This window comes from Moschus berezovskii, chromosome 7 (assembly GCF_049115385.1).
Source record: "Moschus berezovskii isolate FMDL1 chromosome 7, NW_MosBer_1.0, whole genome shotgun sequence".
Classification (NCBI taxonomy): Eukaryota; Metazoa; Chordata; class Mammalia; order Artiodactyla; family Moschidae; genus Moschus; species Moschus berezovskii.
The window spans coordinates 76,510,141-76,531,945 of NC_142466.1; the positions used below are offsets into that span (position 1 = coordinate 76,510,141).

General features: G+C 46.4%; 1 protein-coding gene across 3 annotated transcripts in view; it reads right to left on the reverse strand.

The window, feature by feature from the left end:
* The window catches only part of GFRA2 (GDNF family receptor alpha 2), a 227,732-nt gene that overhangs the window by 194,269 nt on the left and 11,658 nt on the right, over window positions 1–21,805 (reverse strand). For 2 of the 3 annotated variants that reach the window (XM_088838008.1, XM_088838007.1), the window contains exon 3: window positions 14–186. The gene's annotated coding sequence lies outside the window, so the exon portion shown is untranslated. Of the gene's footprint in view, window positions 1–13; window positions 187–11,586; window positions 12,347–21,805 lie in introns of those variants that run through there. The other variant, XM_088838009.1, reaches the window with a different exon arrangement.

A 21,805-nucleotide genomic window follows, 5' to 3' on the forward strand; every position in this document is an offset into this window, starting at 1 on the left:
CATAACAAAATACCTTAGGCGGCTTGAGCAATGGACACTTATTGTCCCATAGTTCTGGAGGCTAGAAGTTTCAGATTAAGGTGTCAGCAGAGCTGGTTTCTGTGAAGTCTTCTTCCTGGCTTGCAGACTGTGTCCTTGTTTGGCCTCTCCTATGTTCTCATCTGGTTCAGCAGGTAAAGAATCCGCCTGCAATACAGGAGACGCAGGTTTAATTGCTGGGTCGGGAAGATCCCTTGGAAGAGGAAATGGCAATCCACTCCAGTATTCTTGCCTGAAAAATCCCAGGGACAGAGGAGCCTGGTGGGTTAAAATCCAAAGTGTGTCAAAGAGTCGGACTTGACAAAGCATGCATGAAGAGAGAAAGAGAAATAGAGGGAGAGATAGGCAGGGCAATCTGGTGTCTCTTCCTCTTCTTTTTCTATTTTTTAATTTTTCTTCCTCTTCTTATAAGGATACCAGTTCTGTTTAATCAAGGCCCCACTCTCAACTTCTCATTTAATAATTCCCAGGTGGTAAAGCAGTTAAGAATCCACCTGCCAATTCAGGGGATGCGGGTTCGATCCCTGAATCAAGAAGATCCCCTGGAGGAGGAAATGGCAACCTTCAGTATTCTTGCCTGGAGAATCTGATGGACAGAGGAGCCTGGCGGGCTACATGGGGTTGCAAAGAGTTGGACACCACAGGGCATGCACATGCACTCACGTACCTCCTTAAAAGCCTTACCTCTGCATAAAATCACATTGTTGGTTAGAGCTTCAATATAAATTTGGGGGAGACATAGTTGGTCCAGAACACCTCTGTACAATGAGCCAGAAGCAAGCTCTGGGGTAGAGCACAGAAACACAGAAAGAGCTCCCCGTCACTTTTACCCCAGGAGCACCCCTGCAGGGCCTGGTAGTTGCTCGTCTTGGACACAGCTTCCTTCTGCAGGCCTGGGGCATGTGCTCCTGGGGCAGAAAAGCTGCAGAAAGCAGGAAGATTAACATGCAGACTCTTCCCTCATATTCAGGAGCCTTCCCCCTTAGCCTTTCCCCAGTTCTGTAGATGGCGCTGAGGGTACTCATAGTCCAGGAGCAGCAGCAAGTAACACAGCCTTCGGAGAAGTGGGTCTGAGAAGGAGGAGAAATGAATATCCACACCCGGGAATCACCTGAACCAAGGCTGAGCTATCAAAGTCTAGCTTGCACAGCTGGAAGGGAGCCTAGAGACAAGCCTACTCAAAGCTCTCATTTTACAGATGGGAAAACTCAGAAAAAGGATTTGCCCAAGCTATAACTGGGCTCCAGATCATGTGCTAATGGCTTTCATGAACCCAAACCCAAACTGTTTCAGAGTGATATTTCTCATAGCACAGGCTAAGGACCCCCATGGCTGCTTGTTTTAAAGGCAGATTCCTGCGGATTCATGTCAATGTATGGCAAAACCAACCAATATAATATTGTAAAATAATTAGCCTCCAATAAAAAAAAATAATAATAAAGGCAGATTCCTAAACCCCACACTCTGAGAGTCTGTTTCAAAATGTCTGAAATGGGCCCAGCCTGTAAATCAGCTCCCCAGGTGGAACTGGTCCCTTTCAAAACTCGAGAATGATGCTCCAGAGGTCTGTGGTAGTAATGCAGAAGCTCCCAGGTGACACAGGGACAGGGAGAGGCAGAACCTAATGGTGACATGGGAAGGGGAGGCAGACCCCACCTGCGGCCAACACAGAGCTTACAGACAGTTTCACACGGGACAGTGAGGGTAGAGGTGGACCCCGCCCATTCATCAAGGTCAGCCAAGTCCACCCTAGTGATCAAAAGAGTATGGGTACCACAGCCAAACTGCCCTTAAATCAGAAATACAGGCACATCCTTTTCTCTGGGGAATTTCAGGATTTGGCTCAGAGAATAGTAATAACCAGCCAAGCATGGAAATCTTGATTCTTAACTTGGAAACTTCATGTACATAGAAGTATTTCCTGTCTGAATCTGAAAGGAGAAATCACAGCACAGACAAGGGAGGGGACAGAGTGGTGTGAGTGCACTTGTCAATCGTGTCCTGCACGTGGGAACTGCCCAAATTCTTATTAAAATCTGGAATGTTAGAATATACTTATGTATTTGCATACTGCTTCTTTCAGCCAATCAGAAGTCCTTTCAAATAGCAACCAAGCAGTGCTGGGGTTGCGAGGCCACCTGGTGGTCACAGGAGGAACTGGCTGACTTTTCCTGACTCCCTGACTCTCCTTCCTTTTCTCTTTTTTTCTTTTTAATTACTTCTGTCAGCTGACCCCCCTCTCAGATCATGCAAATACACACGCATTCTTTTTAATCCCCTTCCTCTTACTAAAGTGCATCACTTGCTGCTGCTGCTGCTGCTGCTAAGTAACTTCAGTCGTGTCCGACTCTGTGCGACCCCATAGACGGAAGCCCACCAGGGTCCCCCGTCCCTGAGATTCTCCAGGCAAGAACACTGGAGTGGGTTGCCATTTCCTTCTCCAATGTGTGAAAGCGAAAAGTGAAAGTGAAGTCGCTCAGTCGTGTCCGACCCTTAGCGACCCCACGGACTGCAACCTCCATCCATGGGATTTTCTAGGCAAGAGTACTGGAGTGGCTTGCCATTGCCTTCTCCGAGTACATCACTTGGGGGTTTTCAAACTCAAATGCCTACAGGGTCTAACCAGAAAATACCTTCATTAAGTGAAGACCTGGTGGGTAAGCACCAGCCTACTGTCACCCTGTGGGAGCTCAATGCTACAAGCCCAGGTTGCTAGGGCTTCCCATTGCCAGAAATCTGGATATCTTTTAATGACATTTTAACATCCTGACAGGTAATTCTTTTAACCTCTGAAATTCTATGTGGATACTGTACTGCGTACCTGAAATTTGTTAAGAGGATATATCTTCCATGTTCTCATCACATACACAAAAAAAGGGTGAACTATACAGGTAATGATAATGTTAATTATCTTGATTGTGGTGATTATATTTGTATGAATATGGCTCAGATGTTAAAGCGCCTGCCTGCAATGCGGGAGACCCAGGTTCAATCTCTGGGTTGGGAAGATCCCCTGGAGAAGGAAATGGCAACCCACCCCAGTATTCTTCCCTGGAGAATCCCATGGAGGGAGGAGCCTGGTAGGTTACAATCCACCGGGTCACAAAGAATCAGACACGACTGAGCTACTTCACTATACAAAAACATCAAGCCATACATCTTAAATGTATACAATTTTTCTCTGTCAATTATGTCTCAGTAAAAATGGAAAAATGAAGTTTTAAAAAATAGAAAAATAATTGTTATGTTGGACAGCATGACACAGGCTCAACAAAACATGCCTGAGCATCAGCAACTTGTGACACTGGGATAATGCTTGTCTCCTGTTTTCCTCATTTTTCCCTCCCTCTCCACTTGCCAAATCCTAAAGTTTACAATAACTATTAGACATGAAAGGATTTAGGCCAATGCAATCTCAAGAAGATAAAGTGGTGCAGGAGAAATCCTTGAATTCTTCAATGAAATCAGATACTTAAAGAACTTGAGTGGGCTTCCCTGGTGGCTCAGTGGTAAAGAATCTGCCTGCCAATGCAGGAGACATGGGTTCAATCCCTGGTCCAGGAAGATTCCACATGCCACAGAGCAACAAAGCCCATGCAACTATTGAGCCTGTGCTCCGTGACAAGAGAAGCCACTCCAATGAGAAGCCCGTACACCGCAGTGAAGACTAGCCCCAACTTGTTGAAACTAGAGAAAAGCCCGTTCAGCAGTGAAGACCCAGCACAGCCAAAAATAATAAATAAGGAACTTGTGCCATCAGACTCTGTCCCTTAAGAGAGCCCAGAAGAAGCATTTGCAGATTCTTCCCAATGCATAGCCATAGGTCTCCTCCTCTTCTAAATTAACTGGCTTCCCTCAAACGCCAGGATTCTAGATAAATTTAACATGAGCTTTTATTCAATGAAATTGTTTTTCTGTTTTGTTTAATTACTAGTATTGTGGCAGTATTGTTTTTTACCATTTCCAATGCAAACGCACAGTGTTTCTGCTTCACTGTGGATTAAGCTGGGTTTTATGCACTAGTCCAGGAAGCCAACCATCACTTAAAAACTACTCCTATGGGAAAATACGTGCCAGTTCCCAAGATCCAACTTTTACACATCAGCTCTGGGAAGTACAGTCTGTTAACACGCTGAGGGCTGCCTGGAAAAATGTTGTGTTTTGAGGGGTACATTTTGCTTTTCACACTATTCTTACTCAAATCACAGACTGTGAGGGTGAGAAGATCCTTAGAAATCACTTAGTCCACCCCCTCATCTCACAGACGAGAAAAATGTTTACATGTGAAAGAAGAGTAAGACGGAGTGACATGCCCCAGTTCGCACAGCTAGACACTGACCTGGGTCCCCAGGCTCCAAGTGCAGACACTATAGCCTCTTCAGATGATGGGAAATACCATGGCCACCAGGCAGCCAAGCAAGAAAGGAAATGAAACAATAGTGGCCCACATTTGTTGAATACTTGGTACGTGCCAGGCACCATAATAGATGCTCAAGAGCACTTATCTCCCAAAAGCCCTATCAGGCGGTACCAAATATTACTTCCAGTACACAGACAGGACTTTAGAGGTTAAGCTGACAGACAGTGCATAAGTGTCCAAGTTGATTGTCACAGTTAGTAAGAAGGAATTCAAGAAGCTATGGGCTTCCTTGGTGGCTCAGACGGTAAAGCGTCTGCCTGCAGTGCAGGAGACCCGGGTTCGATCCCTGGTTTGGGAAGATCCCCTGGGGAAGGAAATGGCAACCCACTCCAGTACTCTGGTCTGGAAAATTCCATGGACTGAAGAGCCTGGTAGGCTACGGTCCATGGGGTCGCAAAGAGTCGACTTCAAGTGAGTGAGTGAGTGATGCTCTTAATCAAGGTGCTCCTCCAAGTTGCTCAGTTTAATCCACTGCTCCACCCTATCCCAGCCATCTGATGTATTTGTGTTGTTGTTTAGTTGCTCAGTCGCATCCGACTCTCTGCAACTCTATGGACTGTAGCCTGCCAGGCTCCTCCATCCTTGGGATTTTCCAAGCAAGAACACTGAAGTGCGTTGCCATCTCCTTCTCCAGGGGATCTTCCCAAGCCAGGGATCAAAACTGCATCTCTTGGGTCTCCTGCATTGGCAGATGGATTCTTTACCACTGAGCCGCCTGGGAAGCCCCGTCTGGGATATTTAAGGCTTCACAACCCCAGAACTGCATCCTCCTTTCCATTTGTAAGAAAGGTGTAGGATTTCTCTGTTGAGAAGTAGTATTAGGACCTTTTATTTCAGGTAATAGACAGACTAGATGTCCAAAAAAGTCTCCCAGTAAAGAGCACCAAAAATATGATAATGAAAAATCAATTAATTTCATAAATCCATAGCTGAACTAAGGGAAAAGAAAAATCCCCAAAGGTCAAAAATCATCAGAAAGCCCTATCTCAAGAGGTAAGTGCTGATTAAAATCCAGGATGGGTTGGGGGTGGGGGATTCAGATAATCCCTGTTGACCTAGCATTTGGGTTTTAATGGGTCAACATGAAAGGGAGTAGCTCAAGAGACAAAATGTGGGCTCAAGAAGGGTGAGAGGCAGATGAGAGATGCCACCACAAAGCAAGCATACCTTTGAAGTGAAGTGAAAGTTGCTCAGTTGTGTCCAACTCTTTATGATCCCATGGAATATGCAGTCCATGGAATTCTCCAGGCCAGAATACTGGAGTGGTTAGCTTTTCCCTTCTCCAGGGGATCTTCCCAATCCAGGGATTGAACCCAGGTCTCCCGCATTGCGAGTGGATTCTTTACCAGCTGAGCCACAAGGGAAGCCCAAGAATACTGGAGTGGGTAGCCTATCTCCTCTCCAGCAGATCTTCCTGACCCAGGAATCGAACCGGGGTCTCCTGCATTGCAGGCGGATTCTTTACCAACTGAGCTATGAGGGAAGCACACCTTTCACTCTAAATAAACCGACCCCACACCTGACAATGGTCGGGGTATCTGCTGTCTCTGCTCTGAGCAGTCTCCCCTAGTTGTTCAGTCGCTCAGTCGTGTCTGACTCTTTGTGACTCCATGGACGGCAGCACGCCAGGCCTCCCTGTCCTTCACCGTCTCCCAGAGCCTGCTCGAACTCATGTCCATCGAGTCAGTGATGCCATCCAACCATCGCAGCCTCTGTCATCCCCTTCTCCTCCTGCCCTCAACCTTTCCCAGCATCAGGGTCTTTTCCAACGAGTTGGCTCTTTGTATCAGGTGGCCAAAGAATTGGAGTTTCAGCATCAATCCTTCCAATGAATATACAGAGTTGATTTCCTTTAGGATTGACTGGTTTGATCTCCTTGCAGTCCAAGGAACTCTCAAGAGTCTTCTCCAGGTCACAATTCGAAAGCATCCGCCTTCTTTATGGTCCAGTTCTCACATTCATATATGACTACTGGAAAAACCATAGCTTTGCCTAGATGGACTTTTGTTGGCAAAGTGATGTGTCTGCTTTTTAATATGCTGTCTGGGTTTGTCATAGATTTTCTTCCAAGGAGCAAGTATCTTTTAATTTCATGACAGTAGTCACTGTCCACAGTGATTTTGGAGCCCAAGAAAATAAAGTCTGTCACTGTTTCCTGTTGTAACTCCTGATCCAAAAATGGCCCTGATGTGGTTTTAGGGTGAAACTTATAGCAGCTATGGAGCATCACAACAAAAAAATTATTTTAAAGTGGTTTTGCTGGAAAAAAGCAATCACACAGACTATCTCTAGAGGAACACCATTCAAGTTTAGACATCAAAGAATTTCTTAAATAAGCACTAAAGAAATTATCTGCACTCTTAAGTTTATTGCAGTATTATTTACAGTAGCCAAGATACAGATACAACCTTAGTCTCCACTGCCAGATGAATGGATAAAGATGCAGTGTGTGTACATACACCGGTAGATATGCAAAGTGGAATGTCACTCAGCATGAAGAAATAAGGTGACCCTGCCATTTTGCAATAATATAGATGAACATGGAGGGCTTTATCCCAAGCAAAATAGACAGAGAAAGACAAGTACTGTATGGTATCACTTACATGTGAGATACAAAAGAAGTGGTTAAAACTTCACCTTCCAATGCGAGAGGTACAAGTTTGATCCCTGGTCTGGGAACCTCATAGCTCAGTCAGTTGGTAAAGAAACTGCCTGCGATGCAAGAGACGCTGGTTTGATTCCTGGGTCAGGAAGATCCTCTGGAGAAGGGATAGGCTACCCACTCCAGTATTCTTGCACTTCCCTTGTGGCTCAGCTGGTAAAGAATCCGCCTGCAATGTGAGAGACCTGGGTTCAATCCCTGGGTTGGGAAGATCCCTTGGAGAAGGCAAAGGCTACCCATTCCAGTATTCTGGCCTGGAGAATACCATGGGCTAAGTCCATGGGGTGTCAAAGAGTCGGACACACTGAGCGACTTTCACTTTCACTGGGAACTAAGATCACATATGCTTTGGGGCCAAAAAATCAAAACACAAAATGGAAGCAATGTTTTAACAAATTCAATAAAGACTTTAAAAATGGTCCACATCAAAAAATCTTAAAAAAAAAAAAAAAAAGATCGAACTCATAGAAGCAAGTAGAAATGGTGGTTGCCAGAGGCAGGGGAGTCAGGAGTTGGGGAAGGGTGAAAGGATCAAAGTTTTAAGTAACAAGATGAATAAGTTCTGAGGAGCTAATGTACAGCCTGGTGATTATAATTAATAATACTGTATTATGTGCTTGAAACTTGCTAAAGGAGTTGATCTTAAGCATTTTCACAAAAACAAACAAAAAAAAGGTAACTGTGAGATGCTGGATGTGTTAACTCGCTTGACTGTGGGACTCATTTCACAATGTATACATACATCAGATCATCACACTGTACACTTGAAATATATTACAATTTTACTTGTAAATTACACCTCAATAAAGCTTGGAGAAATGAATTATCTCAGAATCAAAAATTACAGAATACAAGGAAATCCCTGGTGGTCCAACAGTCAAGAATACACCTTCTAAAGCAAGGGGACGGGAACTAAGACCCTACGTGCCACAGGGCAACTAGGGCTGCACAGCATAACCACTGAGCCCACACGCGCTGGAGCCTGCGCGCCACAGCTAGAGAGAAGTCCGGCTGCCACAGCCAAGATCCCCTATGTCGCAACTAAGACTCGACGCTGCCAAATAAATAAATAAAATTTTTTTTAATTATAGGATACAGCAGAAACCAAGAAGTACCTACAGGGAAAAGCCAAAGAGGGAGAAGTGAACTGGGTTTCAAGGTGCTGATGCCAATCCAGGTGATGAGAACAGTCACAGCACAGTCGAAAGATCCTTACCCTGAGGTGTACTCTGTGCTACAGGGACATGTCTGTGTAACCCATGGCTACAGATTCAGCCAATCACCCAATGACTGGCTTAGAAACAAGCCTAAAATAGCAAAACTGGAAAGAGCATTGCCGACCACCTCCTCTCATGTTTTTCAGACTGCAAGTCTTGCCATTTTTGTCCAGTTAGATAGATAAATGATAGGAAGGTAGAAGCACAGACAGATGACAGAGAAAGGTGAACACATATATACACAAATGCATATGTGTGTGTGTGTGTGTCTGTGTGTGTCTGTGTGTGTGTACGTTTATATAAGTCAAGGTTCCTGAGAAACAGAATAGGAACTATATAGAAATAGATGGACAGAGAGCGAGAAAGAGAGATGACAGATAAATAGATAATAGATAAATAAATCTCTATCCTCATATACACACACAATATGAATACATATGGTGGGTCTCAATTTAAAGCATATTTATTTTTAACCACAGATCAAGGTTATAAAACAAAAAGGCTAGGAGGGAATTCCCTGGAGGTCCAGGGGTTAGGACTCAGCTCTCCCAGTGCAGGAGGCGCAGGTTCAGTCCCTGGTCAGGGAACAAAGATCCCACAAGCCATACTGCATGGCCAAAACAAAAATAAAGAAATAGCAAAAAAGCTAGGAAATGATGATATGGTCCTAAGCCACCATTTACTTTCATGGGAAACTGAAGTCCAGAGAGGGAACAACCACAGTGGCCAGTCTGGCTAGAGCAGAGTCCACACAAGGGCTCAGACTTCCTGTTGTCCCCAGCGGCAGCAAGGCAGCACTGGGAGCCCTCACCATGCATGCAATCCACTCCAGTAGTCTTGCCTGGAGAATCCCATGGACGGAGCAGCCTGGTGGGCTACAGTCCACGGGGTCGCAAAGAGTCGGACATGACTGAGCGACTTCACTTCACTTCATTTCACTGGGTCATCTCTTGTTCAGTCACTGAGTCATGTTGGACTCTTTGCGACCATGGACTGCAGCAAGCCAGGCTTCCCTGTCCATCACCATCTCCTGGAGTTTGCTCTTAGGCCCGCCCTTCTCTCACACAGTGGGGTCATCAGGTACCAAAGGGGTCAAGTGTGTTCTCCCCTCCCCCACTGGAGCCCTCAATGCTTCTGTACTGGCTTGCTGATGCCAGGAGAGAAGAGAAAAACTCCAGGATGAGAAATTCTTGTCTTTGCCTTAAACTTTCAGTCCTTTAGGACAAGAACAAGTAATCAGAAGAAGTTAGCATGGGAGTGACTTACAGCTTTGTGTGAGGGCTGGGAGGCTTGTTCGTGCACCCCTCGGAGCGGGAAGCACAGAGCAAGTCTGGCTCTGCCCCAAACGGGGTGTTAGGCAGTCACACTTCTGACCACTGGGTGATGCCTCCTCCCTCCCCACCCATTTTGCAAAAATACCTGTGGCCCTTCTGCTGCCTCTCCCACCATCAACACCTGGTCTCAGGAAAAGAGTTTGTATCTTCCCTCATGCAAAGCTGTAAGTCACTCCCATGCTAACTTCTTCCGATTACTTGTTCTTGTCCTAAAGGACTGAAAGTTTAAGGCAAAGACAAGAATTTCTCATCCTGGAGTTTTTCTCTTCTCTCCTGGCATCAGCAAGCCAGTACAGAAGCATTGAGGGCTCCAGTGGGGGAGGGGAGAACACACTTGACCCCTTTGGTACCTGATGACCCCACTGTGTGAGAGAAGGGCGGGCCTAAGAGCAAACTCCAGGAGATGGTGATGGACAGGGAAGCCTGGCTTGCTGCAGTCCATGGTCGCAAAGAGTCCAACATGACTCAGTGACTGAACAAGAGATGACCCAGTGAAATGAAGTGAAGTGAAGTCGCTCAGTCATGTCCGACTCTTTGCGACCCCGTGGACTGTAGCCCACCAGGCTGCTCCGTCCATGGGATTCTCCAGGCAAGACTACTGGAGTGGATTGCCATTTCCTTCTCCAGGGGATCTTCCCGACCCAGGGGTCAGCAATATCCCTCTCCCCATGATCACCTCCAGTTGCTCTTCTCTATGATATGCAGCCCTCTATCCTCCAACTTGCAAGGTTAATAAAGAAATTAACAGATGAGATTACAGAGTTATGAATCTGCTTTTCCAACAGCAAATTTTATCATTCTTGATAAAGTCTGTCCCTTCAAAGCCATAACACTAGGAATGAATTGCTTATTTCAACAATTCATTTCAGGATCTCTGTTTTGGGACTGTTAATAATTACCAATTACGCAATGCCTGTTATAGATCAAAAACCACAGCAGCACTTTACACACTGTAACTTATTAAATCCTGGAAAAGGAGTATTGTCCCCTTTTAAACAAGACAAAGCTAGTTTTATTCTGTTTCAAACCTCATCAGTGGCCACAAAGACTCTAATCCCCAAGTTTAGTCACCACACTTGGTCTAAATGACTTTAAAGAAAGTGAAGTCGCTCAGTTGTGTCCGACTCTTTGTGACCCCATGGACTGTAGCCTACCAGGCTCCTCCATTCATGGGATTTTCAAGGTCAAGAGTACTGGAGTGGGTTGCCATTTCCTTCTCCAGGGGATCTTCCTGACCCAGGGATTGAACCCAGGTCTCCCGCATTGCAGGCAGACGCTTTACTGTCTGAACCACCAGGGAAGTTCAAAAAATGACTTCAGGCTGTTTCCAGAAATCCAGTCTACCCTTGAAATGCAAAGAGTGACCCCCACAGAGAACAGTGTGTCACAGGCTCAGCTGGGTTTCTCAAAAAGGAGTTCCAGGAATATGCTGTGTCGTGGCAACATTTTTGCAAGAAGGTCACAGCCCAAGATGACCTCATGTCTGAACTAGTGTGTGTGTGTGTTTAATTAGTCAAGGTACTTTTATTTTCTATTGGGATGTAGCTGATGAACAACATTGTGATAGATTCAGGTGGACAGCAAAGGGTCTCAGGTATTCATATACATGTATGCATTCTCCCCCAAACTCCCTTCCCATCCAGGCTGCCATGTAACAGTGAGCAGAGTTCCATGTGCTATACGGTAGGACCTTGTTTGTTATCCATTTTGAACACAGCAGTGTGTACATATCGATCCAGAACTCTGTAACTATTCCCTCCCCCCAAATCCCAAACTCCCTACCTATCCCTATCTGGCAACCAAAAGTTCATTCTGTAAATCTGTGAATCTGTTTCTGTTTTGTGAATAAGTTCATTTCTTTTTAGAGTCCACAGATAAGTGATAGCAAATGATATTTCTCCTTCTCTGACTTACTTCACTCAGTATGATACTCTCTAGGTCCATCCATGTTGCTGCAAATGGCATTATTTTATTCCTTTTAATGGCTGAGTAATATTCCATTGTATGCATGCACCACATCTTCTATATCCATTCCTCTGTTGATAGACATTTAGGTTAGCCAAGGCATTACTTTAGAGCTGTAGGTCCACAACATAGTAAATCAACTATACGTCAATAAAATACAATTAAAATTAAAAATAAAGATGCAAACTATGCTCTAAGAAACACCTGCCTAAATGTCTGACCTGGCACTCTGAGAGGGGAGGGAGCAAGCAGAAGGGGTCTCGGGAGTTTCTTGACCTGACAGATGAGGGGGCATGGCCACCACGTCACCTGGTGCTCGCCTGGTGCCCTCGTATCTAGTCCGACCCCTTCCTTCTCACCCCACAAGCTGCATTTCTGGTGGCTGCAAACAGCTAGTGACAGAGAGGATGGCTGGCTCTCAGGTGTATGGTTTGGCTGGCCTGAAAGTCTCTCCCTCCCCTTCCCCTACTTATATAAGGCCTACCTGGGGGTTCTGAGAAGTAGGCCTTATCTTTCTCCCTCTTCAGCTCCCCTTCCCTCTGACCTGGATGACTGAGGTTTCTCAGCTTTACGTGGGTGCTTTGCAGGTTCACTGCCAAGCTCCCCTTCTGACCAATGCTTCTTCCCCTACCTTCTTTGAAACAGACATTTCTCCAGATAAGACCGACAGATGTCCTATAAACATGGGAAAAGCTGCTCAACATCACTAATTTTTAGAGAAATGCAAATCAAAACTACAATCACCTCACACCAGTCAGAATGGCCATCATGATAAAATCTACAAACAATAAATGCTGGAGAGGATGTGGAGAAAAGGGAACCCTCCTACATTGTTGGCGGGATGGTAAACCAATACAGCCATTATGGAGAACAGTATGGAAATTCCTTAAAAAGAAAAAAAACTAGGAATAAATCTGCCATATGATCCAGAAACCCCAGTATTGGGCATATGCCCTAAGAAAACCGCAGTTCTAAAAGACACATCTACCCCAATGTTCATTACACCACTATTTACACTAGCCAGGACATGGAAACAACTAGATGTCCATCTACAGATGAATGGATAAAGGAGATGTGGTACATATACACAATTGAATAATACTCAGCCATGTAAAAGAACAAATCTGAATCAGGTCTAGTGAGGTGGATGAACCTGGAGCCTGTTATACAGACTGAAGTAAGTTAGAAAGAGAAAAACAAATACCGTATATTACCATGTATATATATATGGAATCTAGAAAAATGGTATTGAGGAAACTATTTTTAGGGAAGGAATGGAGACACAGATGTAGAGAACGGACTTGTGGACACAGTGGGGGAAGGAGAGAGTGGGATAAATGCAGACTATGGCCTCAACATACACACAATACCATGTGTAAAATAGATGGCTGCTGAGAAGTTGCTATATAACACAGCCAGTCAAGCCTGGTGTTCTGTGATGATCTTGAGGGGTGGGATAGGGAGAGGGGAGGGAGGCTCAAGAAGGAGGGGAGATATATATATGTGTACATATATATATATATATGTGCACATATATAATTATGGGTAATTTGCATTGTTGTATGGCAGAAACATTATAAAGCAATTTTACTCAAATTAAAAAATAAATTAAAAAAAAAAAAGAAATCCTGGAGTTGCCACCGTCAAAGTGATCCTTGGCACAAATACTATGTCCTTTCCTGAGTCCACTTTCTCTCCTTTCTTCAAACTTCCAACAACACCCGCTCCCACCTCCCCCCTCAGCTGTGACTCTTATTTCTCTGAGAAAAGGGAAGTGATGGGGAGCAGGTTCCAGGGGCTCCCGCCACTGGCTCTGCTGTTCTGCCTCTGCTCCTAAGACTGTGTCCCGCGCATCAGCAACACTGCAGTAACCGATGGGCCACCCGCTTCTCAAAACACCGGCTTCCCAAGGCCTCCAGGACAGCCAGTCTCTCTCCGGGCGCTTCTCTCAGCTCCCCAGCCGCCCTCTCTCTGTTGTCTTTGCTTACCTATCCTCATGGCCTTTCTGACTCCATCGCCCCAGAGGTCAATCCTTCTCCTTGTCTTTTTTTATAAACACCCACATTCTAAGTGATCTCGTTGTCTCATGCCTTTAAAATGCCATCTAAATGCTGCTAACTAACATAAATTTCTATCTCCAGCCCAGACTCCTCCCTAAGTTTGCGGCTCATGTTTGCATCTGCCCACCCAGCATCTTCACTTGAAAGTCCCGTCTTCATCTTCACCTACCCCTGATCTTCCCTCCAGACCCACACGGGCTACAACCTTGCCCATCTCCAGAAACCACAATCCCATCCTCCCAGCAGCTCAGGCCTCAACACCTTGGAGCCCACCTGGACGCGTCTCTCTCATCACTCATCCAATCAGGATACCTCACTGGATCTACTTTTAAAGAGTATCCAAAATCCAGTCATTTCTCACCACTCACCATCACCTTCCTACCCTCACCCTGGTCGACACCAGCATCACCCCATCGGGGTTACTTATTGCTCAAGCTTACTGCTCTGCTTGCCTGAGTCAATTCACAACACAGCAGTGGGGGAATCTCTTTGAAATTTGTCATATGACTGACTTCTCCACTCAGAATCCTGCCTTGACACTCAGGATAAAATAAAACATCTTCACCAGCATGGAATCACCAGCCCCCTCAAGACCTGGTGCAACCCCCCACCCCTGCCAACCTCTTACTGTCCTTCCCTGCTTCTTTCTTCCTGGTCGCTCTGCTCCAGCCCCACTGGCCTCTGCTGTTCCACCTCTATGCCTGTTGCTCTGTCGCCACGAACCTTCTTCCCTGTCTTCTTAGCATGCTAGATTTTTCTCCTTAGCACCGTCACCACCTGGCAGAACAGCTGTCTCCCCCTCCTCCACACAGTAGAGCTTCAGCGCTTTCTCCACTTCGCTCATAGTGTGGTACCCAATACAGTTCTCCTACCCATGCCTTTGGGAAACTCTCTCTGGGCCTGCAGCTTCCTCTCCATCCTAGAAGCCCCTCCCAGCCCCGCCCAACTCACCCACCCATTTTGCCTTTCCCATTTGTCCTTCTGCCCAGTTCTACCCAGTGGCTGGTCCAGGAGACCAGACACTCCCAGACAACTTCTGGAACCACAGGGCTTTTCACTCAATAGGATCTCAGTAAACTTTGACTGCTTGCAAGGAGCTTTCTGTGATGCTAATTTTGGATCCCTGGGGCTGGGGGTAGGGGAATGGTTGAGTATCCTCTATAAAACACACCCACCCCGACCCTGGGGCACCTAGAGGCCCCAGAGCTGATTTATCCAAGGCCCATTTAGACCTCAAGAATACCACCTGCTCCTGAAAGCTAAGCAGATCCCTTGTTAATCCACCTAGAAGGAGAAGCAGGGGGCACCTCACAGCCTTCCCACCCACACTTAATGCATTATTTCCCTACTTGTGGGCCAAGTTCCACTGCTGACCCTTGGACAGGCACATTGACCACATGATGGTCAGTCATGTGGTTCTCCTTTTTCGATTCTCTTTCAAAGACCCTGTAATGGGAAGAATTGTGTCTCCCAAAAAGACACATCGATTTCCTAACCCTCAGGACCTCAGAGTGTGGCCTGATTTGGAAGTGGGGTTATTGCTGATGTAATTAGTTAAGATCATACCGGGACTTCCCTGGTGGTCCAGTGATTAAGTCTCTGTCTTGCAATGTAGGGGACGCACATCGATTCCACTTGCAAGAGAGCAACTATGTCCACGAGCCACAAGGAGAAAGTCCGTGTACCACGATGAAAGATCCCATGTGCCACAACTAACACTGACGCAGCCAAATAAATAAATAAAAAGATGAGCTCATCCTGAGGTGGGATGGACCCGATCCAGCACGACTGTTGTCCTTATAAGATGCCCGTGGGAGACAGAGATCCTGGGAGGAGGCCACATGACAACAAAGGCAGAGTGACGCGGTCACAGACCAAAGAACAGTAGGGGTGGCCAGCCAGCCACCAGTAGCTCTAAGAGGCAAGGAAAGATTCTCCCCTACGATTTCAGAAGAGAACACAGCCCTGCTGACATCTTGATTTTGGACTTCTGGTTTTCGGAACTGTCAGATGACAAATTTCTGTTGCTTTAAGCCACCCACTTTGTGGCAATCCTAGGAAAGTAACACAGATCCTGATTACCTCAAGGTCTCATCTGGGGCTAGCAGGGTTGTAATGTCTCTCCAACACTTGCTAATTTTCCTCTTTACAAAGAAAAAACAGGCCTCAGGCTAAGGGCTTTTGGCAGGAAAGGCAGCTAACTAAATTTTAATAACCTTGTTTTGATCTCATTATATTTATTTTGATGATTACCATCTATTTCTGGCAAGTGATAACTGGTTTTCCTTGCACAATAGTAAAACAAAGCTTCATTTTTAAATAAATAAAGTTGAAAAGGAGTTCATTTAAAGAAAAATAGTATGGCATATTAATAAAAGTGGACTAAAATTATGGCAAAAATAGCAAAGGTAGTGATGGAGGATGAAGACAGTCTCAAAGAAAGCCAGGCCCAGCTCGCCACTATAGAGCTGCGTGTGGTGTCATGAATCATAAGTTCAAAGTGAATAAAATGAAAATGACAACACATACAATTAGAAAGAATGTAACATAGCAAAATGGTCATCAGGTTGTTCTTGCTTTTCTATACATTTTCTCCATCACACTCCATCCCACCTGCCTCCTCGGTCTTCCCTCATTTGGGTGACAGGGCCTACATACAGCCAGCCCCCCTCTAGTGACCAGAGAAAACTGATCTGATAAACCTCATCCCACTGAGCTTGGAGGCTTCCCTGGTGGCTCAGTGGTAAAGAATCCGTCTACCAATTTACGAGGTGTGGCTTCGATCCTTGGGTCAGGAAGATCCCCTGGAGGAGAAAATGGCAAGCCACTCTAGTATTCTTGCTGGGAAAATCCCATAGACAGAGAAGCCTGGTGGGCTACAGTCTATCGGGTTGCAAAAACATGACCGAGCACACATGTATACACTGAGCTGGAGTCAAAGGATGTGGGTGACGAGTGATCTGGGGTAAATCCCTCAGCCTTCCCAGACTTCAGCTCCCTCTCTACAAGAGAAAAGTGTTGAAAGAAAGTGTTAGTCGGTCAGTCGTGTTGACTCTTTGCGACCCCATGGACTGTAGCCCACCAGGCTCCTCTGTCCATGGAATTCTCCAAGCAAGAATACTAGAGTGGGTTGCCATTCCTTTCTGCAGGTGATCTTCCCGACCCAGGGATAGAACCTGGGTCTCCCACACTGAAGGCAGATTCTTTACCATCTGAGCCACCAGAGAAGCCCCCTCTACAGGAGAAGATAAAACCATCTTCAGGCTCTGAATTCTGCGCTTCTGGGATATTAGTGATTTAATGCATTTCCTTTGTAAGGACCCCTATTTCACTTTATATTCACAGGAGTAATTCCCCAGTGGAGGAATTCCAGGTTTGGGGGGCGCATGGAGGAGAAAAATTTTCAGGGCTGTAGGATGGAGCACATCTAAAGTCCTTTGTCTCTACAGGAGGCTGGCATCACCCCCAAATGATGGGCCTACCATCATCTCAGGCCCCTCCTCCTCCTCTATGGGGCACGCCCCTCCCCACAGGCCCTCTGTCTTCCACTCTATTAGAAATCAAGAAGCCAAATGTCCAGTAGGTTTGAATGCCACATTTTTTTTTCCTAAATGAATGCAAGGCTCATCTGAAGCTTTTGTTCTAAACATGTATTTGCTTATTTGGCTGTGCCGGGTCTTAGTTGCGGCACGTGGGAGCATCATTGTGGCCTGCAGGATCTTTGAGTCCTAGGCACAGAGGTACTTTGCTGCAGCACGTGGGATCTTAGTTCCCTGACCAGGGATTGAATCTGTGCCCCCTGCATTGGGAGCACAGAGTCCTAAGCACTGGACCACCAGGGAAGTCCCTGAATACTACACCTTTAATTTTTAAAAATAGGTATTCAGTTGCATGCGTGTTTGTACAAAGACACACACACAGCTGGGGGCAGGAAAGGGCCAGGGAGAAAAATCAGCTTTGACAACCTAATAAATGTCAGTTTCTGAAAGGGGCTGGGTTAGAAGATGAATCTTCACAACTTTAATTGGAGACATGATGGTCGCACTTTGCAGGGCAGCCCCGTCTCTCTGCCAGATCCCGCCACAGATAGCAAGGCCCTTGCCCCACTCTAATTGACAAGAGGCCTCTGTCTGCTCAGATTTCTTTCTGGGATGTCAGCGATATTATAAAGGGGTGGGGGATGCTCAATGCCCCTCCGAGAGGAGAGAGAAGCAACAGAACACGGGACAGAGCAGCCCTGGGACATGCCCATGCTGTGCTCCTGAAATGAGATCCAGCAGAAACAAAGGAGCCCTCCTGCTGGTGATGTTTACCCCCACCTGGTGGCTAAGCGGTAAAGAATCCACCTGTCAACGCAGGAGATACAAGAGACACAGCAGGTTCAATCCCAATCCCTAGGAAGGAAATGGAAACCCACTCCAGCATTCTTCCCTGAGAAATTCCATGGACAGAGGAGCCTGGTGGGCTAGAGTCCACAGGGTCACAAAAGAGTCGACATGACTGAGCAGCTGAGCACAGCATAACAGAAAATCAGGGGTGCCTTAGCAGATCCAGTGGTGGTATTCTAATCCAGGGACAGAGGGAGGAGCGACAAAGAGGGCTGAGTTTAGGGGCAGTACTAGGGAGAAGGCAAGGAAGCCCAGGGTCTTCTCCCAAGAGACCATTTCCCATAGTAGTCGAGGGCACCAGTCCACCACCACCAGACTGGAGTCAGAGTCCAGCCCCACCACCACTGCACCTTGGATACAGTGCTTGACCTTGTGGGGCCTCAGTCTTACCATCTGTAAAATGGAGATAATCACATTACCCACCTCTGCTTCAAGATGTGAAAGAAGATTGGGGAGAGGATTTTTTTTTAATATTTATTTATTTGTTGTTAGCCACTTAGTCAAGTCCAGCTCTTTGCAACTCCATGGACTATAGCCCTCCACACTCCTTCTCCAGGGGATCTTCTCGAACCAGGAATTGAACTTGGGTCTCCTGTATTGCAGGATTCTTTACCATCTGAGCCACCAAGGAAGCTTGAAAAAGTGAAAGTGTTAGTCAGTCTCATCCGACTATTTATTTGTCAGTGTTGGGTCTTAGTTGTGGCATGTGGAATCTTAGTTCCCTGACCAGGGATCGAACTCAAGTGCCTTGCATTGGGAACACAGAGTCTTGGCCACTGGACCACCAGGGAAGTCTCTGGGGAGAAGGTTTAAAGGGCTAATACAGAAAGGCTAACCAGGTAGTGCACTCATACCCCTGCCCAGCACATGGGAAGAACTCAACAAGGAGGCTCTTCTCCAGCCCAGCATGCCTCTCTCAGCCAGAGCTTTCCCACACACCTTGGCCGACAATGGAGCCTTGCCACCACCACCCAAGTGAGCTGCATGTTGTGTGCAAGAGACAGCTCAGCTGTGACCAATAACCGCCAATCTGATCAATCTGGGTGAGAACATCAGTCCTCATCACCAACTTCCCAACCCACCATGCCATGCCCACCAATTGCTATCCTCTAAAACACAAAGGAACACTTGTTACCTCAAGACCCCCCACTCCAACTCCTTTTATACCGCCACCCCACTGCAGACTCCAGTCCTACCTATGCAACTTAGGTCATTTTTATATCAGTAAAACCCAAGTAATAGCCCAAATAATTAGCATGTACACAGTGCTTTAAAGTTTACCAAACCACATTTAATTTCCAGGCATGCATTGTTAACACACTCACATTGTTCAAAAAATTAAAAGTATATGTTTAAGAGGCAAACAACAACTCTCCCTGTTATCCATCCCCTGCCCTACCAGAGGCCAGCCTCACCACCCCTCCATACACACACACAGGTGACCACTGTTCTTAGACTCTCAGAGATCCTTCTAGAGCTTCACAATATGCCTTATATTCAATACAAAGCATTTTCCTCCTTCCTTTTTACAGTTGTATACTACTCCACCATATGGACCAACCATAGTCTCTTAAAGAGACATCTAAGATGTTTCAAATCTTTTCCCGTTGCAAACAACACTACAACAAATACCGTAAACATAGACCTGTTGTACTTACACAAGTATATTTGTAGGCTAAAACTCCCAAAAGTGGAATTGCGGGATCAGAAGATAGGTATATTTATAATGTTGATAGCTACTGCCAGATCGACCTCCATGGAGATTACACACTCTACCTTCCCATGAGAAATATGAGAGGGCTTCCCATGGGGCACTGATGGTAAAGAACCCACCTGCCAATGCAGGATATGTAAGACGTAAGGGAATGGCAACCGACTTAGCATGCACGCACGAGAAATATGAGAGTGGCTTTTCCTTACAACTTCACCATTTAGAGCATGTCATCAAATTTCTGGACCCTTGCCAATCGGATAGGAAAACATTATTTACCAGAGTAATTTTAATTTACATTTCTCTTATTTTGAGTGTGATTGAACATCATTATATACATTTAAGAGCCATTTGTATTTCCTTCCCTTAGATGTACTCTGCTACCCATTTATCTCCTTTGGTCTCCACAACGCCCTTCTAAGCTGCAGAGGGCAAGTATTAATAAGGTCTACATTTTTTAATGATAAAGATCAAACTCAAAGCATTTAAGATACTGGCGCAAAGCCACAGGCTGGTGTATGGCAAAACCAAACCCCATCCTGCATTTTTCTCTCATCTGCCTTGCATCATCTCTATGGAACCTGAGATATGTCACAAAGAAGAGCAGGGGAACAGGAGTCCTGAGACCTGGCTATTCTCCATGGCTGTGAGTTACCCGCTCTGAGCCTTCCCGCCAGAACCTCCACTCCTGGGCGGACTTTCTGTATCTATAAAACCAAGATTTGAACTAAATCACCAAGGTCCCTTCCTGGAAATGATTATAGTGGAAAGCACTCCATGAATCTTTTATTATTATTTCTTTTTGAGTGGAGGAAATAAAACCGTTTTCAAACCTCCCAAGATGAGAACTTTCAAAGCATACCCGTTTATGTGAATCTAGTCTAATCAGACGCGCTGAGAGGTGGCAGGGGAAAGGAGATGGGAGTGTTGAGGGGGTGGCGCGGCTTCAGGCAGTGTCGGGAAGAGGAGGGCTATTGCACTGGAGAGCTGGAGATGGCCTGTGCTGAGAGCTGATGGTGAGATTTTCAGTTTTACCGGCCGATTGATGTCAGAGTGATAGCTGAAAGCGGCCAGAGTGGAAATACGCACACTGTGGAAATCAGCAAATGCTACAGATGATAGTATCCCCATCTACTGCCACCAGGGACAATTGTCTCTACCACCTCACCTCTGCTGGAGGGTCTGCAATCACAGGCAAGGAGGAGCCTGGGCACTTGAATAGAGAAGACTCGTCAGGAGGGTGGAGGGTTCCGATATGCAGGCGAGCATGTGCAGTGCCTGCCCGATGCGCTGCCAGGCAGCAGGTTCACACCCGCCGCCGCACCTCCAAGGCTAAGAGCATAGACCCTGGGCACACTGTAGGGGGATCAGATGCCTCTTCCCTCGAGCTAGCAATGTGACCCTGAGTAACAGCTCAACCTCGGTTTCCTGGTCTGCAGTAACCATGGCTTCTACCTCAAGGGCCTTTGTGCAGATGCACGAGTTCGCCCATAGGAGGCGCTTAGAACTGCTTCATCAACAACGGCTGCTGTTGCTTTTACTGCAGCTGCTGCGTAAGCACGCGCAGGAGGAGCATTCTGGGAGGAAAACCTCCCCGTCTGTAGTCGTGGGGCCTGGGCAGCCCTCTCGTCCCTGTGTGACATTCCCTCCCCTTCTCTAGAGCCTTCTCTGTCCCTTAATCCTGTTGGGTCTGCCCATGAGGAACACAGCTATCAGAGAATGCTTGCTCTGGGTCCCCTCCTTGCCTTGCCTTCCAAGCCCACGATGCCGTCTTCAGGGTCCTTCCTTGAGTTGGAGTCCTTTCGGTTGTGAGGCAGCCTTTCTTTAGCTAATCTCACTCTATGTCTCTTGGCCTGGAGCACGCTTTTCTCCTCCCAAGGATAGTGTACTGCTGCTGCATCACCTCCCCCAGGAAGCCTTCCCTGATGTCTCCTTCCTCTAGTTGGGTGCCAGGTTCTCCAGTTCTGTATCTGTAGCAACCCCCCTCCTTTCCCATTTCCCAGCACTTC